Source organism: Pteronotus mesoamericanus, unplaced genomic scaffold, assembly GCF_021234165.1.
Source record: "Pteronotus mesoamericanus isolate MK-2021 breed Mesoamerican mustached bat unplaced genomic scaffold, CSHL_Meso_final contig_228, whole genome shotgun sequence".
Lineage (NCBI taxonomy): Eukaryota > Metazoa > Chordata > Mammalia > Chiroptera > Mormoopidae > Pteronotus > Pteronotus mesoamericanus.
Genome location: NW_026555095.1, coordinates 3,562,501 through 3,588,878, shown reverse-complemented (window position 1 = coordinate 3,588,878; position 26,378 = coordinate 3,562,501). Strand labels below are relative to the sequence as shown.

General features: G+C 37.1%; 1 protein-coding gene across 3 annotated transcripts in view; it reads right to left on the bottom strand.

Moving 5' to 3' along the window:
* The window catches only part of LSAMP (limbic system associated membrane protein), a 627,279-nt gene that overhangs the window by 580,147 nt on the left and 20,754 nt on the right, over positions 1-26,378 (bottom strand). The window lies entirely within an intron of this gene.

Genomic DNA, 26,378 nt, shown 5'->3' with positions numbered 1-26,378 from the left:
GGGTGATTGAATAATTTCTTGCCCAAACTGGACTATTGAGAGTAAAAGAGTGTTCTTAATAGCTGTGCTGGGACAACAGGCTTGCAGACAGTGTTCTGGACAATATACAGAAAATAATGGTAACCTTTTTTCCACAGACTTTCTAAATGGTGTTGGTATGGTACGTTTCCTTTTCACTATGGTTTTAACTGTAATTACCGGTGTATGTCCAGAGCTGCCAGCAACACTGCAGTCTTCTGATATGTGGAAAAAGCCAATGAGCAGCACTGAAGAAAGAAGTCAGAAATAAGAAATGTGGAAATAACAAGTGTAAAGAAAGAAAATAGAGGGAGTGCTTACCAGTTAGAAACCCTTAGGTTCCATTGCATCCTGAGGACATTTTTCACTGACATCCCTATAGACAATTCTTTTTTCTTAAGCTAGTAAGAGTTGGGTTTCTGCTACTTGCAAAACGTTGTATATAAGAAGAATTGTAGACCATCTAGCTGAAGTGCCTTATTTTATTTATAAGTATGCAAACTGAGGCCATGCAAGTTAAATTACTTATCCAGGAATCCAAATATATTTTCATGTCAGTAAATAACTCAGGTTTTTTTTTTTTCTTTTTGTGGTTTGAACTTCCATTTCTCTTTATCTATATAACATCTTTTCTATATTACTATAAAAGATGATTTTACTTTCTTTTTTAATTTATTTTTTTTCTTTAATTTTTCAAATACACTTGTCTCCATTTACCTGCCACCACTCTAACCTGCCCCACTACCCCCACCTCCCACTCTCAGTCCCTCCACACCTTGGCTTCGTCCATGTGTCCTTCACACCTGTTCCTTGATCTGACCCTTCTCCTTCCCCTCCCTGCTACCCCCTTCCCTCCCTCCCTGTCAGTTTCTTTTTTCTTTCAATGTTGCTAGTCATATTTTCCTCTCCTAATTACTTTGCTGATTAGGTTCCACTTATAGGTGAGATCATATGGTATTCGTCTTTTACCACTTGGCTTATTTCACTTAACCTAATCCTCTCCAGTTCCATCCATGCTGTCACGAAGGGTAGTTGCTCTTTCTTTTTTTCTGCTCCGTATTCCATTGTGTAAATGTACCATAGTTTTTTGATCCACTCATTTACTGATGGGCACTTAGGTTGGTTCCAACACTTGGTTATCGTAAATTGTGCTGCTATGAACATTGGGGTGCATAGGTTCTTTCAAATAGGTGTTTTGGGATTCTTAGGGTATAATTCCAGCAGTAGAATCACTCGGTCAAAAGGTAGTTCCATTTTTAGCTTTTTGAGGAAATTCCAAAGTGTTTTCTACAGTGGCTGGATCAGTCTGTATTCCCACCAACAGTGTACTAAGGTTCCTTTTTCTCTACAATCTTGCCAGCACCCATTGTTTGTTGATTTATTTATGATGACCATTCTGGCCGGTGTTAAGTGGTATCTCACTGTGGTTTTAATTTGCATTTCTCTGATGGCTAGTGGTGCTGAGCATCCTTTCCTATGTCTCTGGGCCCTGTGTATGTCCTCCTTGGAGAAGTGTCTGTTCAGGTCCTTTGACTATTTTTTAATTGGATTGTTTGTCTTCCTGGAGCGGAGTCATGTGAGTTCTTTATAATTTTGGAGATCAAACCCCTGTCTGAGGTATCGTTGGCAAATATATTTTCCCATACGGTTGGTTCCCTTTTCATTCTGCTGATGTTTTCTTTAGCCATGCAGAAGCTTCTTAGAGCCCATCTCTCTATGATCAAGTAATATTTGACAAAGGGAGAACTCAACAAGGATAAAAGACTTAAATATAAGCCGTGGTACCATAAAAACCCTAGAGGAAATCATAGGCAGTAAAATTTCAGATATGTCACATAGCAATATTTTTGCTGATATATCTCCTAGGTCACAGAAAATAAAGAAAAAATAAACAAATTGGACTACATCAAATTAAAGAGCTTCTGCACAGCTAAAGAACCCATCATCAAAATGAAAAGGGAATCTACTGTATGGGAGAACATATTTGCCAATGATACATCATGCAAGCATTTAATCTCCAAAATATGTAAAGCACTCATGACTCAAAACCAGGAAGACAGACAATGCAGTTAAAAAATAAGCAAAGGGTCTAAATAGAGACTCCTCCACGGAGGACCTACAGATGGCCCATAGACATGTGAATAATCATTCAACATCACCAGCCATCAGAGAGATGCATGTTAAAACCACAATGAGATATCACTTCACACCTGCTAAAATGGCTATAATTAATAAATCAACAAACAACAAGTGTTGACAAGGTTGTGGAGAAAAGGGAACTCTAGTGCAGTTGGTGGGAATGCAGACTGGTGCAACCACCATGGAAAACAGTGTGGAATTTCCTCAAAAAATTAAAAATGGAAACACCTTTTGACTCAGCGATCCTACTGCTGGGAATATACCCTTAGAATCCCAAAACATCAATTCAAAAGAATTTACACATCCCTATATTCATAGCAGCACTATTTACAGTAGCCAAGATTTGTAAACAGCTTAAGTGCCCATCAGTATATGAGTGGATCAAAAAACTGTGGTACATCTACACAATGGAATAATACGCAGTAGAAAAAAGAAGGAATTCCTACCTTTTGTGACAGCATAGCTGGAACTGGAAACTATTATGCTAAGTGAAATAAACCAATTTGTGAAAGACAAATACCATATGATCACTTATAAGAGGAATATAATGAACAAAATAAACTAATGAGCAAAGGAGACTCAGAGGCATAGAATCATGGAACACACTGACAGTGGTCAAATGGGAGAAGGGAGGTGGGGTCTGTTTGAAAGAAAGTGAAGGGATTAGACAAAGAACATATATGAAGGGCCTATGAAAATGGAAAATGGTGTGGATATTGACTCTAGAAGTGGGGGTGGACAGAGTGGGGGGAAGCAAAGGAGGAAAATTGAGACAACTATAACAGCATAAACAATAAAACATTATTTAAAAACAAGGAGAGTAAAACTTCTTTAAAAAGGAAATCTAGCCAGGGGGCGAAAAACAAATACCATATGATCTCACCTATAAGCGGAACCTAACCAACAATGCAAAGAAGCAAGGAAAATATGACCAGCAACACTGAAAGGAAAAGAAATCAACAGAGACAAGAGGGAAGGGGGGGCAGGGAAAGGGAAGGGAAGGGGAAAGTCAAGGAACATATAGCAAGGACTCATGGACAAAACCAAAGGGGAAGAGCTGAGTGAGGGAAAGTGGGAGGGGGCAAGGGAAAGAGGTGGGGGGAAGGCAGAGACAAATGTATTTAAAAAGTAAATAAATTAATTAAAAAAATAAAATAAAATAAAAAGGAAATCTAAATCAAAACCATTGTCAGGGCAGCCACTCAGAGCCAGAGGACAGTGCTCCTGGGAATGGGGGGTTGGTAAAGAAAACACTGAAGAATTGGAAATAATAAACAATAGATTTCTACTTACATAGATGCGACTACAAATGTATTTAAACACCCAAATATGAACCCTTGAGTTTGCTTTTACAATCCATGTTTATTGAACATTTATATATCCATCACTGATGCTAGATTAATCTGGGAAATATTCTGTTTATTTTCAAAGCTATAAAAAAAAAAGATCCCTTGGTACAAATCTAATCAACCTACAACTTGGAGAGCATGTATTATTTAAGTCCACATTAATAAAATTCAACTAAAAGTCTAATTGAAATGACTCCATGTGCTCTCAAAAATATATGGGTTGATACATACGAGTTTGTTAGTTTACATATTTTCTCAAGATTTGTGCAGTGAATATCTGTCATTCATGACTGATAAACCACATAAAAAGTTTTATAATTTAAGTTTGGCTTGGAATAATTTACATTTAAAAAATAAATTTAAGAGAAAAGTATTTTTCTCTCAAACTTTTTATTTACAGTTAAATAAATAAATATACGGAAAAGAGTTCACCATTTGAAATGTTACTATGGATTTTTAAAGCAAGACTGGGTATGAATATTCTATCTGTTCTATGATTATATTGATTGTAAGTTTTAGATTTGGCTCTTACAAAATAAAATTTAAGTATCTAGTTCTTATGATCTAATGGTGAAAGCCGAATTCCCTCTATTTTTAGTGTTTCAGGCAACATTAATGTATGCCTGCCCTGTTGGAATTTCTGAAAAAGTAATAATATGCCCAATTATTACTAGGCCTAATTAGCTTAATAGATTGTCATTGTAAACCAGTTCCTGGTACCTTGAATTGTGTCTTACACCAAATGTATGCACAGCAAACATATGTGAAATTAATGGATGGATACATGGATAATGGGTGAATGAATACAAATAACTAGTACATTCAAAGGAAGCCATGTTATTATTATTACAATGCTTATGATGATAATGATGATGAACACAACTACTTTGTATTTCTATAGCTCACAAAAATACCCTAATTTATTTGAATAGCATATACTTTTTTTTTCTTATCAGCCAACCTCAGACAGATCACATGAGTCCAAGAAAGGGGACAAAATTTTCTTTGTTGGATTAAATATTACAAGCCATGCTCAGAATTTATAGGAGAAATATAAATGATACATTTTCTTAGAAATTTTATTTTTCTTGTCTTGTATATCTTATCAAACACATGGCAATTCTGTTTCTCTTTGAATGTTTCATTTTCTAGTATCCAAGGTTGGTGCAATAATGTAGCTCAGGACTGTAGATATGTTAATATTGCACCAAAAAAAAAGGATTTATTGAAAAAAGATGAATCAATGGAAGATGGTAATATAAAAAGCCCAAAATCATTATGTTCAGAGGCCAAGAGGTTTTATTCCAATTGACAGATCTATGGGATACATAGTAAAAATAATAATGTATTTACTTCCTAGATGTAGGCAGATCAAAAAGACTCAAGGAAGAACAACTTTAGGTGAATGGTGCTGACCACAATGTTTCTATGAGTAGGAGGTCAGAATAATTTACCACTCTTAACAATAGAGCTGTCTGGGTTACAGTTTGGGGGTGTCTTATATCCTATTATATTACACCATCAAAATTGCAGAAATTGCAGCTGATATGCCATTACCTTCCAGACAGACAAACTACTAAATTATTTGTATGGGAAAGATGAGCCATTTACTTATCTTCCCGATATGGGCAGAAGATACATGGGGATTGTCTGGAAGACAGACAGTGGTGGGGACTACTCTGTCTGGGTTGCAAAAATGCCACTCTTTGTGATGTTGTATTTGACACACTGATAGTGACAAACACATCAGCAATATGAAATGTTTCCAATATAATAAATAATTGGAGAGAGGGTTGCACCTTGACTTCAAATGAACAAGTCAAGAAATCCATTCAGATGAGCATGTTTTATAATCAACAAGAGCACGAAGTATAAACAAAATTTTTTAAAAAATAATTCTCATATATTTAGATCTATCAGGCCCATTAGAGGAGGTATAGAGCCATCCTTTTGTCCCAGTTGGAGATACTGAATCCACAGGTGCTGAAAAGTGCACAAGGCCATGTATTTAGTTATTAACTGAGGAGAAGGAGACCTATCCTTCTGATATGTTGGTGAGGTTGTATACGTAATCCATAGTGGGGAGAACAGAAAAAAACTACAAGTTGCACAAACTAGAAAGAATCTAATCTGAATTTATTATTGTTGTCCGAGCCCAGAAAATTATCTGGACTCGAGGCAAAAACTTAATGAGATTCAGAATTTTCACTATGTCATTTTGCTGCAAATCCAAATAGTATGATTTTCTCATGGCAGTTAAATTTCTGTATCTTTTTTAGTCATGGTTAAAATCTGGAAGTGTGGTATGCAGTTAGACAGACATGAACAGAGCAAAAACAATAGACCAGGTATAGAAGGTCACCATGGCAGAAAGCCCTGGGTGTCCTAGCAATGGGCAAAACTGGGAAAACAAGGAGCTCACCCCTAGAGTAACCTTTCCTCCCCTAGGATATCACTGTCTATGGGGTTTAGATCCCTGACCATTCATATCACTGGTCCTGTGGTTCAGATCCTCCCATGACCTTTCCTCATCTGGCACGGTGCTAGTCATGCAGATCAGACCCCCTTTGAGAGGGAAAGAACACGGGGCCAGGAAAATAGCCCTTAAGCACTAGCCCTCAGGACAATGAGGTTCTGTACTCACCAACTACAGCTAGGTCTCAGTTGTGTTTTCGCTCCAGGCCCAGATGAAGAGCAAAACCAGACAACCATGCCATGGCTGACATTAGGACCAGCTGCACTGACTAATGACATTCCCGGTCCTGGCACCGACCAATCAGTAGAGACCATGACCCTAAAAGGACACACCTGGGAAACTAATGAATATTCTTTTGGGATTCTCCTCTGAGACTCTCAGATAAATATACTTAAGACAGGACCCAGCAGGGCTCTGTCTCTCAAGCACACCTTGCCTTTCCCCAGGCCCTTCCCCCAGGTGCAGGGTCCTTGCCTCTCTCTTTCTCTTAAGCTCCAAGGACTGTATCTTCTTTCCTGAGCCCATTTCTTCTGCCCCTGGGTGACTTTCTAAATAAACTTTCTCTTACTGTTTGAGTTTTGGCTCAAAATTCTTTCTTAGCCAGAACTCCAGTACCAACAATGCTGAACCAAGGTTCAGTCTGACTCCACCAGTCTAACACATGTGTTATTTTCACCACCAACACAAGTGTGTATCTGTCGAAAAAAATGAAAATTCAATGAAACACATACTATCCAAAATCCTTTCCTACTTGGAGTAATCATTTACTCGAGGTTCTGGGGATATATTGCATAAAGTAATATTGGCCGCAAATACCAACGTTGGATAAATTAACACATAAAAAGATGTATCCAAAAAGCCACCTCTTTCTATGCCTGGGAAATCACACTCTTGCTATAGTTTAAAGCTTATAATATAAAGTATAACCTGGAATCAAAGAAATGGCATCAAAGAGTTATTATCTTCAAATTCTTGTAGGCATGTCTCTCAGGAAAAATGGCATTATTATGAATCCTTTTTTTGGCTATTTCCTTCTTGATTATGCCTCACTGAACCTACTCTATTACTCTCCTAGCATACATTTGCTTCCTGACTTTCCTAATTTGTATTGATATTTAAATCAAATAATTCCACTTCAACTCCCCATTTCTCTGCATCTTCTTCTCATTCTTTTTTTAGGAATTGGGTGGAAGTTGCTCATTACTGCAAGAGAGAGGAAAAATGGAAAATCTGAAAAGCACTCGTTTTTTTTCTAAAGGCCTACTCTTCCTGTTCTCTTTCTGCTCTGCACACCCATAATAAAAAGCAAAACTCAAATAAGTGTTCATTTTTAAACAGAGATTAGGAGGGGAAAAAAAGAGAAAAACAGGGAGATTGAGAATAAATATTAGTAAATGAGCAGTTGAATATATAAATGTAAAAAGTGAAAGATGAAGGCTAGATAGAGGTAAAAAATGGTAAGGCAAAGGTAGAAGAAATTGCAGGGAACAAAAGAGGACAGAGAAAGAGAAAGACAAGCGATGGCTCTTTTTAATAATTTTTTAAGCCGCCTGTCTTATATTCTTAAAGCATCTGTGAGAGTAGGAAGAAAATTTAAATTTCTTAAACTTAAATTTCAAGTTCTTTAGGAAGACTGATTAAAAAAATAGCCAAGCATCTGTCCGTGAAGGGAACACACAGTACTTTCTCATCAGTTCATCATCCATTCATGTATCACTCTCTCTATTCATCTTCCATCTACTTGTCTATACCAGTGTATTATTTATGTATGTGTCTTTTCAGCCATGCATTCATCAAACACGTATGCAAAGCAGATACTGAGTGGAGACTATTTGAAACAAAGCAGAAATAGCTTTGCTATTTGATGCATAAATGTAAAAGAATTAAAATAAAAGTTAAATTTAAGAGATCTTTATAGCAACTGATGACCCTTAGTGAAATCTCAATTCTGGTCATTTTAAGTCTTCAATAATATTATTCTTAATGGTATCAAGCCTTTCAGGAACCTTAATGCCCCTTAAGTTTTGTTTTTATTTTCAGGAAGGATACAACAAGATTATATTCCCTATCTTCAGGCTTTTGCAATGGATGCTTCAGTTATGAGAAAGACAGAAGTATAACCTAAGGGTTTGCATAAAGGCAAGTGGTGACTATGGAGGCAAGCCTGGTGCATTCAACCTTAGGGTATTGTTGTTTATTGTTCACGTAGCACTCTTCATGACTATGGTGCATGATTTGTATGCCTGATTTGCCCTGTCAGATAAAATGATGAATCTGCATGCTAGGATCTGTAAATTGAGCATGACAGAAGCAATCCACAGTCCAGTGCCTACTAACCCAACTTCCCTGGTGGCCACTGATGTTATTTTTTCCTAATTCAAGGTCCGACTATCATTCTGCAGGGGGACCAATTCTATTAACACTCTGCCAAGTCAGAAGCATCTAGAAATAGAGACTCCAAACAAGCTTTGTTACATTTTGTGTAGTATTAACATATACTATTACATAAATTATGGTGGACAAAAAGGTAAACATCAGAGCCTGATGCAAATTTATTGGGTAATAGCCTTTGAGGTAACCATCAAACTTCTTGTCATAGCACTTCTTATAAACAAACTAGAGACAAAATGTGGACTCTTTAAGAAATATGTTTCTTTGAAGAAATCTTAAAGAAACACATACCAAATACTATTAATGTTTTTCTTTTTTACACATGTGAGTCATTTAAATTTTATATAATAAGTATATATTGTTTATAATTAGAACATGGAATTTATAAAATGTTACACTTGTAAAGTGGCAAAAGTTAATATGAATAAATAAATCGATTAATGAGACATTTCTCCATTACTATTTGTTTGTTCTTCAAGTGGAGAAAGAATGTTTTCTTCCTCAGGAGAAATTCACTAAACTAGAGAATTTATTTGAAATGGACAAACCGACACTGTCCAACTTGCAAAAATGAAATCTGAATGGGAAAGGATATTGGGCATCCTTCTGTATGTGGCATTTTATATTAAGGAGAAGTAGTGGGTATTAAATTGAGTTTTCCCGCCTAGGAATTTAATCACACCTGAATGACGCGTACAAACTTTACATTTAGGTTGAACATATTGAGAAACATCTTAACTATGGGCATAGTGAAAATCGATGTATAACCCTTGTAGCTACCACATGTGATAGATACTATTCTCTCCATTTTATGGGCTCAGAGAGGTTAGACAGTTGTACAAAGCGTCACAGCTGGTTAAATGGCTGAATCGATCTGACTCCCAGGTCAATGGTCTTTCAGTCACACCATGAGCATAATAACTGCATAAAAGCATAACAACTGGCACTTAGCTTACTGATTCTTAGACACAATGACTATAAAAGTGTAAATCCTACTTTGCTGTAGTTGTAAATAGAGTCTTTCTCACTGACAATTCCTTATTAAGCATGTAGTCCACTGCCTACCCAGAAAGACTGTAGTCAAGGGACATGCTTTCTTTTCCCAGGACTGCTGCTGAGTCATTGTGCAAAAAATGGAAAAAGCACTTTGCCTTTCTTCCACATCAGTTTGCCCATCTGTACAGCTGAGATCATATTTGCCTTGTAGTTACCTAGGAGGGATGTTGGAAGCTCTAATGAGTTAAATCATGTGTAAAGCACTTCAAGTTTCTCAGATGACGGATTCTTTTAAGTACAAAGCTTTAGGTTATCATTGGCATTGTTATGAGACACAGTAAGAGCTTAACCACCAGCTGTTTGTTTAAGCACTTTCCCTCTGGACACCTCAGGCACAAGGGAAGACAGGTGTGGACAAAGCATAGTTTTTCAGGTCAAATTTGGTGCAAAGGCACTTTAAAGTAACCTCAATGATCTTCCTCTTTCTTGATGAGGAATATCTCAGAGAGATAAAACACCTCTTTCTGTAGGCTTTTTTTTTTTTTTTGGATCCATGCTAGCAAGCTGATTTGCATGCTAGAGTCTGTAATTTTCACTCATCACATCTCCATTTTGCAAATGAAAGTTAAAGTCATCTGATCTAATGTACACCTATGGGAAACTGCCCTTGTAACCCTAAAAAGTAAGAGCAACAGATAGAACCAGCCCCTTCCATTGTATCCTTTAGAAATAACACTGTTAAAGACTGGGAGGATGAGCAACAGATCCATTGTTATGCTGGTGCCATTGCGGGCACTTCTCCTGCCATCATTTAATTACTCCATATTAATGTATAAATACAGGGAGACAACCAAAGAGAAGGAAGGTAGATGAGCTGTGCTTATTATGTTAATTATTAATTACTAGGAATTTTCAACAGTGAGACATTAACCGCTTGACCTTTTAAAAAGTAATAAATACCAGACATATGTCTAATTAAGAAGCTGTAAATGCTTTGGAAGAACTGAATAGAAGGAGAAAGACACTTTATTTACAGACTATACTAAATGTAAGAGTTATTGGTGCATTTAAAGCCAGCTCTCCCAGTACGTATCTGTTCAGATTACTAACTCTGGCTTCTCATGGAGACTGGCACCAGGATAAAGAGCATGGATTCTTTCAATGGTCTCTTTCAAAAACAGTCTCTTTAGTGGCCCTCAGGCAAATCTTATTTTCATTCCCAAGTTTTCACTATAAGGACACTATGTGCATCACAGGAAGACAACGTTTTCTGCTTCTGTTGCTAACTCTCCATATAGCACCTAAATCACAATTCTAGGTAATACGATTGCTAACATTCTTAATAGACTGTTGTGTTGAATAGGATGAACAGAATAGCTTTTATGAGACCCTTGATTCTTGGCCCCCACCAAGGGAGGCTTAGTGAAATACTGAAGTGTGGAGAGGAGTTCATAAAAGGGAATTGCACATAGAGACCTTCCGGGTCATGTTACTCCAGTGGCCTCTGGTGAAGCTGATGGACACTGCAGAGCAGAAGGATTAGTCTGAGAGGAAGCTCTTTCAACCGTCCTCTCTCACCTGCTGGAATTCGCCTCTAAAGTGATCTGCTGGTTCATAAAATCTTTGTAAGGATTATGAAATTAGCCATTTTTTTCTGATCTTGGCACAGACTTCCTTTGCTTTCTTCTATTTCTAGCTTCTATTTTGAAACACCCTCCTTCACTGCTTTTTAGGCCAAGCCTGTTCAAAGAAAAATTCAGGTCACAGCAAAATGACACGTGATCAGACAAGTGCACAATGGTTGTCATTTGCTCCATCAGGTGAATGCTGTGCCAACTCCCTAACCAGGTCAGCTCTCCTCACTTCACTCCCATCCCCCACCCCTATCTGGGAAACCCTGCAGGAGAGATGGAGTTTTCTCAAGCCTTTCCTTCTGTGGTCTAACTTGTGTTTCCAAGCACAAGCAGCAAATGTTTTATTATGACTGTATCAATTTATTATAGGGCCTTCCTTCTTGGTACCCCTTCCCCTATAGCAGCTCTCTCCCTCTAGGTCACCGGTGGCAGTCTGTAAGGTTATATGACTGAGCTGTTATTACCACTACATCTGTTCTCCTGGAGCTTTTGCCATGGAAGAACTTGGATGGACACAGCTAGAAGTCCCAATTTTTCATGTGATTATACTACCCAACAGCCAGAATGGAGATGAAAACATTGAATGCACAAGGAGACAAGGCAATAGATTATATTGAGTTAAAGAGATTGACTCTCTAGAAAAAGTCACTGAGGGATCCCTTGGCTTTGCTTGCCTGGAATGTCCTAAGGGACACGCAGTCTTCATATTTCAGGCTCCCACAGCAGGGTATTGCAAATATTTGCTTTACCAATGACTATTTCTACATCTCTGGTAATTCATTTGAACTTTCTTCTCCTTTACTGGAAATGTTTTGAGAAACCAAGGACCTGTCTCATTGAGAAACAGGTTTATAATAAAAATATAATCCACTGCTGAGCAAGAACTAAACAAGCACTGACAGCAAGTTCCTAGTTTAGTAGCATCTGCAGAAGGCACTAACTACTTAAAATTTTTGTAATTTATTTAGAGGTTACACAATTTAACATAATTCTACTTTCATTTCTCCTCTCTCTCTCTCTATATATATATATGCTGTTTGATAGAGGGTAAACATGAAAGATCATGGTACTATAATATTTCTTAACCTGTTAAAAAGACCACAATATTTTAACTGGAATAAAGAACCAAATGCAAATTTCCATTTTCTTTGTATAACATATATGCAATAAATAAATCGAGGAAAAAAAATCACCAGTTACATCACAATCTGGGGTTGGGTCCAAAGAAGCAGTCACACCATCAAGAATCTAAGGAAAAACTAGTCCCATTGTGTATTAAAAATTTATTTTTAATTTCAAAGAAAGCATAGGGGATTTTAATGTTTAACATTTTTTTGGTCTTGTTTGACTGATACATAATTGACATATAACTTACATTATTATCTAATGTTATTATGAGAAGATAACTTTCTAAATATTATAGAACATGAGCTAACCCTGAGAATCAGAGAAAAATGAAAGTCCTTCAATATTCTCAACAAGATGGAACAAACTTGGTGTGGAAGCAAAGGGACCACATACTAAATCTGACAAGCTCAGGGTAGGCCTGCGTAGTGACCCAAGAAACTCAGAGACCTAAAGTAACCACATAGGATGGTTTGAAATTAAAACTTACTAACTAAAAATAGTTCATGGTGGGTAGCCATGTCCCAGGCTATTATTTTTCCCTAACAGAGGTTAATCTTTACCTTAACTAAGCCTGTTGTGTTTTTGCATCTATGATAACATACCTCTGGAATGTCAAATTCCCTTTTTCAGGACCCTTCAAAGCACAGCTACCACACCAGAGGGAGACCACAGATCCTCTCATTGTTATTGTTATTATGTTAATTGTTAACTGTTCACTATCCTATAACTGCACGTGTGAAAGTACGTGTCTATCATTTTATCTTTTATCCAACCCAAAAGGTTGCCCCACTTTGCTTCCTCCTGCCTCCCTAATCTACCATCAATGGATTTCATTTAACCCCCTTGTGCCTCCTCTTTTGATTGTAATAAAATAAGGTGCTAAACTGCCATTCTCTAGGGCATTTCTCAAGTCCTTGAGATTTTGCTTCCTGGCAATTGCCATCATTTTGGCTCAAAGAAACTCACCAAAAATTTTCTACATGTTTGAGTGTTTCTTACATTGACATTGGGAATAAATCTCAGTTGTAGGTACTTAATAAAATGTTGGTGAGAAAGTAGAAATTTACTCCTTGAATTTAATACTAATTTTTCCCATGTACCACAAAGGGAAAACTAAAGAGGCTGAATTCTAAGGGGTTGTTTATCATTAGCACTTAACTACAGCAGTAGTTCTCAAAATGTGTTTCCCTGGACCAGCCCCTGTGGGTTCACCTGGGAGCTCATGAGAAATACAAATTATTGGGCTCCACCCAGAGTTACTCAATCAGAAACACTGGTGATGTGGCCCAGCAAGCTGTTTTAACACAACCAGGTGATTCTGATGCAGGATAAAGTCTGGGAATCACTGGTCTATAGTGATTTCAGTTATCCTAGGACTATCCCATTGTAGCTACTAATTACTTCACACACACACACACACACACACACACACACACGATCTCAAATTAATCATGCTTTTTGTGGAGGTAAAACATAACTTTCAAAGAAACACTTCCTCATTTATTTTGTGTTAGGCAATGTCCTAGTCTTTACAGACATTCTATATAATTCTTAAAATAGTTACACAAAAACTTCAAATGATCTCTCCATGTGTTGATGTGCCCTTGACATACTTGCCACAAAGGATGGAGAGGTTTAACCTGAGTGTTCATAAATTAAACATTCATTGAACCAAATAATTCAGTCCTCACGAGAAAGGTCACTGTACTTTAAATTGGATCAGATCTGATATTCTGCACTTTCTCCTCCCCAGCTTCCCATATCCAGGTAGCAAGCATAGGCCACTCTGCACCAAAGAGCACTGGCACAAATTACCCAGAGAAAAAGTCTCAGACGTCAACTGTGGTTCAGAGCATGTGCGTTAAGTAAATACAGAGGAAACATTCAAGAGAAAGAATGTCCAATGAAAGAGGAAAAGGCCTCGCTAAGAAACCCATGGTTTCAGTCCGTCTGTGGAAAGGATAGGAAAGCTTTTTGAAAATAGTCACTTGCTAATCTCACAGAAAGTAAAAAAATAAAATAAAAACCTAGAGGAAACTGGTTTTGGAAATCAGTTCTTTTTGTTCCCCTTATAGTGCATGCATGTCTCTAATATGTAATCAATTTTAAGGAGATAGCAAAGGAAGTAGATAGGGAAGGGGACCCGGGTAAAAAAAAAAAGTCCAATAAAAGAATATACATTATTTTTTTAAAAAGAGAACTTTTAAAAACTGGCTGTTGAATATTGTCAGATCATCATGCCAATCTTTATTTTTGGAGATGTATGTTTTTGGGAGGGTGAATTATGCCTCATCTTAGGACTGCTATCACTGTTAGATATGGGCACAATGAAAGCAAAAGTGGCAGAAGTATTCATTACAGGGGAAAAAAAGCCAGTAGAATTTTTTTCTTTCCCTAAAATACCTCCTACTTGTTCAGCAGGAGATTTCTCAAAATGACCTACCCTGAAGAAGAGTAGATTTCAATCATCTGTGGTTTACTGCACAGTTCTTTCAGAATATTACAATTCTGCCTGGCCTGTACCTATAAGCTAGTTTACTAATTAATTCATTAATGCACTCATTCACTCATCAGACATGCAATAAAATACATGGAGCTGGACTCAAAGATCTTCCAACAATTTGGTGCCGAAAGAAATCATCCAGCCTTGTGTTCTTATCTCAGTGGGAATTATACTTCAGCTAAAACTCATGTAGTTCCCAAGAAAGCCTGACTAGAGACTCTTTAGTGTGCCTTTAGGTCCTAGAAAGAACTGAAGTCGAGAAGGAATGAAACTAGTATTGTTGAATATTCTTTCTATTGGCTCATGAAACTTAGTGAGTTCTGTTCTGTGGTCTGCTGCAATTACTACGTTTAACTACTTGCATATGTACTGCCATTTAATTCCCACAATTATCCTCAATAGTAGTGATCAAATGTTCTCAATTGCCCATTTCTTACCCACGTTTTGTCTTTTTCTGACCAAACGTTAGTTAAGCTTCAGTACTTCCTACAGGCCCCTGAACTCAGGTTACTTCCAAAACTGAGCAAGCACCAAAAAAACACAAGCCATACCCCCTTATCAGTTTCTCCAGGGAATGGGCTGACCACAGAGATACTTTCCTGCCAGACCCCAAGGATAATTTCCCTTTGCTTGACTAGCTTCTCCTACAAAGATTCTGCTTCTTTTTGCTTGCCCATCCTTTACCCTATAAAGGAAAACCTTTTTCTGTTTGATTTTGACATACTTGCAGATCTCTGAGATCAGAGCGTTCTCCCTATTGCAAAAGTCTTGTTTTCTAATTAAAGTTTCTCCCTAGCTAATTCCAAATACATTTTTTGACAGTAGTTATTACAAACATTTTACAAATGAAAAAAAGAACACTGAGATTCAGAGAGGTGACCTGAAGTCATATGATGGTCATCTGAGGTCATAAATAATAGAGTACAGAAAGATACATCCAAAAAATGGTTGTTGGTAGGGTAAAAACAAGTATTTCAAACTTTACAATATTGCTGAGGAATAGCTATGGCTACATCAGCCCAACCCAGAGGCCACTGGACAGAATAAAATCTGCTATAACAAATATAGGTGAGGTCAATGGCCCTGAGACCAAAAAAGAGATTTCTTGGTGCATTTCAAAATGAGTAACAAAATGATCAGGGCAGTAAATGGGTCTCTTTGGAACTGTGGTGGGGAGGGTTACTCAGTTGCCTTGAGTTTCTTCTATCTTGGAGAAAGAGCTGACATGCCCTCAAATTAGGCATGCACATGATTACTGCAGATTGGCATGATGAGGGCATTTGAAACTCCCCACGGGTAAAGTGTAAACTCAAAGTATCAAAATAAAAAATAATAGTGTTTTACCCTTCATGCTTCATTGTAATGCTGCGGATGTCAAATTAACATAGGCTCTTGCAGAGAATGCAAATGAAAGACTGTGGAACATGTCAACAGGGCTTTGGGCAGAAGGACAAGAGTGAGAAGTTGCTAGCAGGGAAAGACAGGTGGCCTAGCGGGAGGTGGAGGTGAGAGGAGCAGGACTGCAGCAAATGTAGTCTGTAAGTTCCGTAAATTTTAAAATACAATGTTTACGCCAATGCAAATACTTTCCTTAAAGCAATGACATTCACAAAGGTTTCACTGTATATTCTTGCAATTCTAAGCATTGAAATCATACATAAATTTAAAGAAACAGTTATAATTCACTTGGGTTTTTTTTTTCCCTAGATTAAAACTTAACTTTGTTCTGTAAAACCAATGTAGTGTGGGAAATGGTTCCGGGCTATTTGTCTGCAGTCAGAATTATTGAAATAAATGAGTCAACAAGCACTAATTGAGTACTTCTATGTGCCAGGAGTGGGACTGAGGCTGAGACCTCAACGCTGGACAGAACAAGTTCTCAAGGAACTTATAATCTTGGTTGTTCTCCTGGCCTCCTCTACTCCCAACACTCTCTACACCAAGCTCCAGCATATTTCTGAGCTCTTCTGCCTCTTAAAATCCCCCTTGGGCTAGCCCTCACTACTTTTCCAGACTTACTTCTCTGTACTCTTCCAGGATTCAAGCCACATAAACTGCTTGCTCTCTAAGTAATGCAGAAGCCCTGCCTAAGCGGGTGCCTACACATTTCGTCCCAGGACTGGAAAAGGAGTGAGGTATGTTTACTTAGCTGTAGTGAGTGCCATGTAACTGCTAAATAGGAGGTTTTAAGGAAGTACCCATATCAGAGCTGGAGGAAACTGCACACTAGGTCACTAGTTAGAGATATGACATTTGGAGCAAGAATGGGGTATGGAATCAAATTGTGGATAAGAAAACTGGAGTAAAGAGACTGAATGTATCAAGGCAGGTGGTGGTGAATTTGCTGTAGTTTTAATAGGGCAGCTGGAACAGAGCTGACACACCCCTTCAAATACACCACATTCTTTCTGCACATGCTTTCTTTTTGGAATGCTCCTGCTCTTGCCCTTTTGGTGAATAAGTAGCCATCCTTTAAAGCTCAGGACAAGCCTGCTCTTACATGAAGCTTTCCCTGGTTTCTTCTGGCTCACATAACACTTGGGACTCTGTTACGCGTTTCTTTCATAGCTATTTTGTGGTTTATCTACCTCCTGGGTCCCCTAATAAGTTGAAGGCATATCCTTGATGACAGAGACTTTGTTTTTGTCCTCTTTGTGTCCTCAGCATTTAGAGGGTAGCTTAAAAATAAATAATACACATTGTTAAACAGAATCAAAGAAAGAAATTTAGAAGGAAAGGAGAAGAAGCAGTGATGAAGGAAACAAAAGAGTGGTAAGGAAAAAGGCAAAAGGAAGGAAGGGAAAAAAGGCAAAAGGAAAATAGGAGAGTGAAAGAATCTCTTTTTCTTTCCCTCACTTAAATTTGGAAGCACAATATAATTCCCTCACTTACAATTATTTGCTTTTCTAGTTCTAGTTTTTAAAATCCTATTTGTTCTAATATCCCATATTTTTTCCACCACAAAAAATTAGCACCTCTAAATTCTTGAAGTTCAAGAGGCAAAGATTACTAATATTTGGCTCAAAGAAAATCTCAGAGGAGGGATATCTTTATTCCTTTACTCTGGGCACCATAAATGAACTCAGAATCTACAGTGGATTTCAAACAGCAACAGAGGTAGGTGAGCTGGGGTTTAATTTCCTCCTCCTGAAAAGGAAGGGATTTTATAGTACTCTTAACAGGGTTGTTCCTCTGAACCAGTCCCAGCCACACAGAAACACATCTGGGATGGGGCCAAGGGGTTGTGCTGCCCACGCTGGAGGATGGTTACACCAGAATGAGAGCAGAGATTAATCAATCCAAGACAACATCTGTCAGGATATTGAGTTTGGCTCTTGTTATCAGCTGCCTGCACTTCAAGGGCTGTGTAATATTCAATTTGATTATCTCTCACCTGAAAAGCGTAAGCTTCTCTCTGCTTAAAAATCACTGGGACTAGCTGGAGAAGAATCGATCCATTGGAGAAAATGCTGACAAGAAAACACAAATCAGAAATAGGACAAGGAGATGACAAAGGATGGAAAAAAGAGTTTGGCTTATATCCTCACCTTTGGGGGTTTGGTTTGATTTTTAATCAATTGGCTTGGTTTCCTGTAGCTTTACGGGAATAAGTCTCTTTGTTTCACTTGTCAGTCCTGATTATGATAAATAAAATGATGACAAGAGGGCAACACAACTTTTTTGTATTTCTTCCAGGCTCTATTAGTTAAAAAAAAAAAAAAAAAAAAAAAAAGGTTTTGCTCTTTGTCTCTAAGAACAAGGACCCAAGGAACCAAGTCCGACAGGTCTTGTGGATTTTCTGCTGGAGGGGTCACAACAATGACCTATGGCACTTTGGGATACTGAAGAGGAAAATATTAAATCCTAGAGACAGAAGTGACAGGTTTGAGGCTACAGAATGGCTTTAATAACCTAAACTCCCTTGATATATCACTGGTGCAATCTTGAAAAGTTGTGTGCCTTCTTTGAAGGATTTATATTATAAATATGTGTTTATTCTCTCTCACTGTTACCTGAATTTTCACATGGCCCTTTACTTGTACCACCACAGTGAAGCCAATGCATTTTTATACCATTTATGTTTATTTTAAAGTACTACTCTTTCTTCTACTGCAATGTAAAACTTTCCAATCCAATTTTCAGCATTGATCTCACTCATGCAATTTAATCATTTATATTAATGAACTAGCTGAAAAGTTCCATAAATATTTTAATATCTCAAACTCAGCAAACCTAAAGACCCAATTCAGCACCTTTTCCTCACAAAACTGCTCCTTTTTCTTAATTTTCTGTTTCTTGCAAGACTGAAACTTCAATGACATCTTTGACTCCTCACTCATCTGTGCCATGTTAAGTTAACCAGTCACAAATGCTTCTTGATACTTTCTTCAAGGCATTTCTCATGATATTGTATTTATTTCAGTGCCATACTCACTACTCAAGCTCATCTCCATGCCATTCAACATACACTACTACAAAATGCTTCTAGTTGATGCTTTTTTTGCCAGCCTTTCCTGAATTCCAGACTAGCTCATAGATGACAATTCTTACAAATGTGAGTGACTAAATAATTTCTTTTACCTCAAAAAATTAAAATTAAATTCAGATTCCTAAACCCTGTATTCAAGGTAACTCATAACTGATCTATTCTATATTCCCAGATATCTATCTAAATTCTCTTTGCAGCCTCTATACCCACCCAAAACGATTCACCATTTTCTAAAATCACCCGGAGCTTTCCCAGTTGTATCCATTGCTCATGCTCACATTCATATTGTGCCTCATTTACACCAACCCACTTTCAAGTCCTGAATTCTCCATACACCTTTAAGGATCTATGCCATTCTATGCCATTGCACATGTTATATACTCATCTTGAACATATCTTTCTTCCTTCTAACCATTATTAACTCTTACATGTAATTTTCAATATCGATGACATTTTTCTGGCAGTTCCTTCTTGTCCCCCAATCTGTGTAGATGACGTGTAAATATTCTTCAAAAGCACCCTACATATTCTTTTTCTCTAGCATTATAGCTGGTTATGAATGAATGCACAAATATATAAATAAATTAAACTATACTGTTTGGAGTTGCCTACTTTTCTATTCTTCCCACGTGTCTACAAAGTTAATGTCACCATTCTTCAAAGATCTTCACTTGCCACATATCTTTGAAGTCTTCTCTGACCATACCAGATACAAGTGATTCCTCTTTTTTAAATTCCTTAAATGCTTATTCCATAAATCATTTACTGCTTTTATGTGGAGATTATACTTATTAGATTTTTCCTGTGCTTCAGAAGCTTTGGGGAATATATTAGTAAGATTTTAAGTAGTATTGGTTTTAGTATTTAATTTTTTTCTAAATTATTGGTGCTCTGGGTTTTAGGTCTAGATAACAATACTAGGAAAATTGGAGAGGAGTAAAGTAGGACAGAATAGGTCAAAACTCAAAGCATAGAGACAAATAAGATCTCAAAGATAATTCTTTGGAAAGAAAACAGTAATCTTTAAAAAATCTAAGAGATTCACCAATAGAAGCAAGGCAGTCTAGTGTAAACAAGGGTACATAAATTAACCAGGTGGGAACAACATCATGAAGGCAAAATGAGCCAAGTTGGACTGGAAAAAGTTGGGGAAGTTGCTGATTGTCCAACATGGAGACAGGTATAACTCTTAATATTCATCTATCTGTATTGGTAACTTAAAATATTAGAGCAAAGCATTTGGATATACAATTAAACAACCATAGTACCTTTTACTAAAACAACAAGCACAGTGCCTTTTACAAAAAGAACTCTCACGTGGCAGCTTCAAAGTTTTGACTTAAAAGTCTAACTTTGTTTTATTTTACTCTTTATAACATCTAAAAATACACTGTACTTATTCTTGTTGATATGTATGCTAAGGCATATTTATCACCCCTACATTAAAAACTTTTTAAGAGGAAAAAAAAGCCCTTGTGTCTCTCTGTGACTAATACAATAGATACACAATTAAAGGAGCATATCTTGTACATTCATTAGAAAACCAGGCAATAACAGGGATTGAGTACTACAGATTTCCTGTATCCTACAACAATGACTGATCTAAGAGCAAACTAACAGGGTTCATGGGCCATTTTTCCCTCCCAAAAAACAGCAACTTAAAATAAACTGATTGGCAAAGATGGCAAATCAATTCTATAGGGATAGTCTTTTCAACAAATGGTTCTGAACCAATTGGATATCCACATAAAAAAAGTGAATTTATAATCTACCTCACACTGTATACAGAAGTGAATGAAAAGTGAATCATAGACCTAAATGTAAGAGCTAAAACTATAAAAATTTTAAGAAAAACCTGGAATAAATCCTTGTAACTTTGGGCTAGGCAAAGAGTTCTTAGATTTCAAACCAAAAGCACAATTCATAAGAGTCAAACTTGATAAACCGAACTTTATTAAAATTAAAATCTTTTGTGCTTTAAAATGAAAAGATGAGCCATTAATGGTATGAAACTGTTCGTGTTTGTAAATTCATATATGATAAAGGACTCATATCCACAAAATATAAATAATTTTTATAATCCAATAACAAAATGAACATCCAAATTTAAAAATAGGGCCAAATATATGAATAGCATGTTATTAAAAAATATACACATGGCAGTTAAACACTTCAAAGATACTCAACATTAGGTATTAGGTAAGTAAAAATTAAAACCACAATAAGATACAACTACATGCCCAGAAAGACAAACATAAGTAAATGGTTATACTAAAAAGACAAACATCAATAAATTTTGGCAAGGGTACTGGAAAACTGAAACATTGCTGGTGAGAATGTAAAATGGTATAGCTACAATGAAAATGTGTGGCAATTTCTTGAAGCTAAATATAAATTTTCCATATAATTTACAAATTCCAATCCTACATATATACAGAAGATAAATAAAAATGAAGGTTAAAATAATGAATGGTTCACAAATGGTCATAGCAACACTGTTTATAATACCCTAAAGTATCTATTAACTCTTAAATGATTAAATATAATATGGTATATCCAAATAATAAAATAACATTCTGTCATAAAAAAGAACAAACTACTGATGCACGCTACAGTATGGATGAACCTCAAAACATTATCGTAGTAAAAAAAAGCCAGCTGTACAAGACCACATATTGAATAATTTCATTTATATGAAATGTTCAGGAAAAGCAAATAGAGACAGAAAGATGTGATTGCTCAAAGTCTGGGGCGGGAATTGGAATTGACTAAAATGGACATTAGGGATCATTGAGGAATGATGGAAATGTTGTAAAACGAGATTGTATTGATGGCTGCACCACTCTGTACATTTACTAATAATAATTGAACTGAAGATTTTACATGGGTGAATTTTATCATATATGTTATGCCTCATTTAAACTGCTAAAAAAAAAAAACAAATAGTGCTAATAAACTTGTATAAGCAGCTTTTGTGTTCCTGCTTCAATATCACTTCTTCAGAGGGGCCCTATCTGCAAACTTTACCTAAGGTACCCCATTCATAGTTTCTATTATTATATCCTTCTGGCTTTCAATTATAGCACTACCACAAGCTATAAATCTTAATTATGTATTGAAATACTAGTTTATTGTCTTCCTTTTCAATTGGAATGTAAGTCCCACGAAGGCAGGAACTTTATATCTCTTTTTACAATTGTATTCTCATACCTTAGCACTGTACTTGGCACAAAGACATTTTTCACAGCCATTTGTCAAATAGTTGAATAAATGAGTAGCCTATATTTTCTAAGCAAATTAATTTTATGTGTTTTTAGGACACACAGAGAATAATCTTCAATTTTGAACAGAAAAAAAAATGCAACAGAAGGTAAGTGGTATTTTCTCATGATTAGGAAAGCAGAATCCTGCTCCTAGATCAGGAATCTGAGACTTTTATTCCCAAAGAGGACTAGTTGCCAGAAGTGAGCACAACCAACTTCCACCTCTCTTTTTCTCTTGCCATCCCATTAACAAAATGATTTTCTCTAGGGTCTAGATCCAATTAAGAGCAAGGGCAGCAGAGAGGAGAACACTGAGTGAAGCAATGTTAAAGATGTTTATGCTCATGCCTCTGGGGGATAGGGAGAGCGTTATTGGCATTCTCACCCCTACTCCCTCCTTTTCCCCCTCCACCCCCATCTCTTGAACTCCTTTGCAGAAGGCATCAGGACAAAGAATCACCCAGCATTCTGCTCAGGAACAAAAAAATAAATACACTGGGAATACTCCATGGTCCCTGGCTGAATACAAAGCAGTGATTCAGCAAAGAAGCTGCAGCCTCAGTGACAGCAGAGGGCCTGCACTAAACAACGCAGCAACAGAAACGATGGGAGGGTAGGAAGTGGGGGGGGGGGGCACATCTTAGTAGCTTCACCATATTTTCCCCTTGTAATGTCTCTCACTATAACAGGTTGCAATGCAATTGTGAGTGAAAAAGAAAGGGAAAGGGTAATGGACTGATAACAGCAGTGCACAAAGGGGAGTGTGTAGCAAGATGAAAAAGAATCATTTTACTCTAAAACTTAAGATGAGAGCAAAATAGGACCTAAAGCAGATGGTAGAAATAGATGATTTCAAAGGGAAAATAGAGAAAAATAAGTACTGCTATTCATTGGGTAGTTCAGAATCAATCAGGGAGCTCTGTTCCATCCATGTCCTGTGGCCACTGACTTCAATTATCTTGTTAAAAAGCCAGAGTTTTCTTTCCAGTGTATGTGATGGGGATAATGCACATGTCCTCCTTTCCTTCTTCACTAGGGTCTGGTGAGAATTAATTAGGCAAAGTATGTGTCATGTCTTTAGAACTTTAGAGTGCTAGATAAACAGAAGGCTTTTTTGAAGTGGCTGTACATTGTTGGTGCTGAATGAACATTAAATCACACTCAAGTTTTGAGGCTGAGCAAGACAGAATAGTTTATAGTTCATTGGGGAAAGATTTCAATTTAATTCGAGCATTTCTAACCTAGTGACAACACAGTACTAATTTTCCATAGCCCTGCCTTCTCCAAGGGGCAGTTATCTGGTAACGGGAGAGGCAAGAGAGAGAAAGCTCTTAGTAATGAAAGCTGAATGTTATATAATCAAGTCAGGTTAATGGAATGATAGAGAGTATAGCAGTATGCTATGTGGGTAAAAGTGCAACTTGGATAAGTACAGAGCAAAAATGATAAGGAATATGTCTAGGTTTAGAGACTCAGTCTTACACAGGACAAAAAAAGGAGATGTGTAATAGGACAAAAGCCCCTTTTCAGGTCCTCTTTCTCAGAGCTAGCTGAACCACCCCCTCCCATAAAGCATGACTGACCCTAATAGTTTTATGAGCCTTTATCCTCAGGACTAGAAAATTACTGGAAGCACCCTGAAGGTGCAGAGGCTCCAGGGAACTTATGAAACATAACATATCAACCTTCCAGAGACTGGACCCCGTACCCAAAAATAACATCGAAACAACTTGCAGCCCAGATGAAACATCCTGCTCTACAACCACCCCATTACCTGATGAAAACCCAAAGCCCTAGCCCCTTGAGGCCGGTACATATCTCCACACCTAGCCCTTCCCCTCTCTTGGGAAAGTAAAATAAAAATTTTTACTCTCTGCACTTTCTTCTCTTTGTGAATTCTTTCACAGCCTGCATCGCCATCCATTGTAACATTGTGGATTAAATATCATATTATTTACCCAATAAAATCTACAGAACCTAGTGAGTCAAAAGCCCAGTAAGGTCTTGGAAAGCCAGGTTTTCCATTCTTCTGATTGACGGAGTTCTGAATGCAGCAAATAAGGCTGGGTGCCAGGTTAATACTCTACATATTAAGAAAACTTCGGGGAGTGTGCCATTTTATTCTAATTTCATTTCGCCTATATGCAGACTTCCATTTGTCTTGCCTTTCAACTACATTAAATACTGTAAATCACAGTTTTATTGGTAGGAAAGGAGGTATTTGCATCACTTTCAAAAATGCCATACCCAAGAGGCCAACCTCACTAATGGAAAAAAGAGTGGAGTTTTCCAAGCCAAATAAGTTGCCTACTGTGGGGGCTGGGCACTTGGATATGACTTAGATATGTCATAAAACTTTTCTCAAGTCATCCACTCTGGCAATGTGATTATCACCCAAAATCAGCATGAAAATAATTTCAAAAGAATTGTTTGCCTGTGTTAATTTCATCGGCCCTACAGGTTTCACCAACCCGTATTTACTTATGGCAAGAGAAAACCAGATGTCCTATTGTCACTCCGTACCTTTGGCCCTATATGATCCATTGAATAGAGCACAGCAATAAGTATACCTCACTCTGTACCTACCACAAAAGAAATTATTGAGCACCTGCTACTTGTCCAGCTCTTTTCCAAGCAATATGGGTGACACAGAAGACAAGATTTTCTGGAAGTAGCTGTGATCTAGACCAGCATATGCTAATAACTAGTTGTTTGACCACTGGAAAGTCCTTTGTTTTTCCCAGAGCTTTATTTCTTCTTCTTTAAAATACAGAGAATGTGATATACTTGAGTAAGTATATCAGTACAATTATTGATAGATTACCCAGACCAATATACTCATGTGGTCTTCAACCTTTCTTGATTTTATAATTTAGGAAGCTTGCATTATAGTTGAGGATGTGAAGCTAAAATTCATGAAACCATTAGCAGACACTCAAGCACCAAAACTGTTTGGTATTTCTGTAAATCTCAAAATAAATGAGGAAAACTAATAAAGTGAGGATGAAATAATTAATTGTTTCTTATAGGAGAAAGGGCTTAAGGTACATAAAATTTAGGTGGGTGGAGGGGGGGAAATAAACTATACATCCTGAAGGAAAAGAAAACATTAATACAAGTATACTAAAAGGAAAATATGGGCATGGGGTATCAGGAAACAGTCCTGAAGAAAAAGACAGGATGGCTATTACAGAGAGATATTGTAGGGCTTGATGGTGCTTTGAAATTGAGGTGGATGAGACACAGACTTAAGTTTATTAAACATGGAAAAGAGCTGATAAAAAACTGTGATTCCAAACAGCAATGAAAATCTGGATGGTTAGACTCTAAGCTCCAAATTATTCACTGCTTGTTGTCAGTGCTCAGCCTAGTGCATAGGACAAAGTAAGAACTCAATACATGGAAAGACTGAAGTCAGCCATGCACTTATAAGGGTTTGGCATAGAGGTAAAGCAAGAGGAATAGAGGACTCCCGTTACTTAGAGACAGCTCATTAAATTTATCAAGTATTAAGAAAAATAAAAACAAGATGATGACAATAATACTAAAAACTGTAACAGCTCTGCAGCACAATTGAGTAACCAAATCTGAAATGTGAATATATCTTCTGTGCTTGCCTGTGTCTTCCCTCATCATACTAAACCCTGGAGTGGTCATCACCATATTTCCTACCTTGGAAGCAACATAGAGCTGCCAACAGCATAGTAAGGCTGCATGTATCTTGTGGTAAAGAATGATCCAAAGCAGTCTACAGTACCATGGGGTGTAAATGTAATTACTAATCTGCCTCATAGTAAAGAAGTATGCCAAGAAGTCCGAAACAAAGATCTCCTGGGGTTTTTCTTGTAGCACACAACCTGAGATTACTTTATTTATTGTGTGCTCTCTTCTTTACTGAAATGCCTGCCTATTTTTTTCTCTCTGATTCCATTTAAGTTTCACCATAATCCTTAAGACTGACCTTTTTCATTAAAATATACATACTAACACAT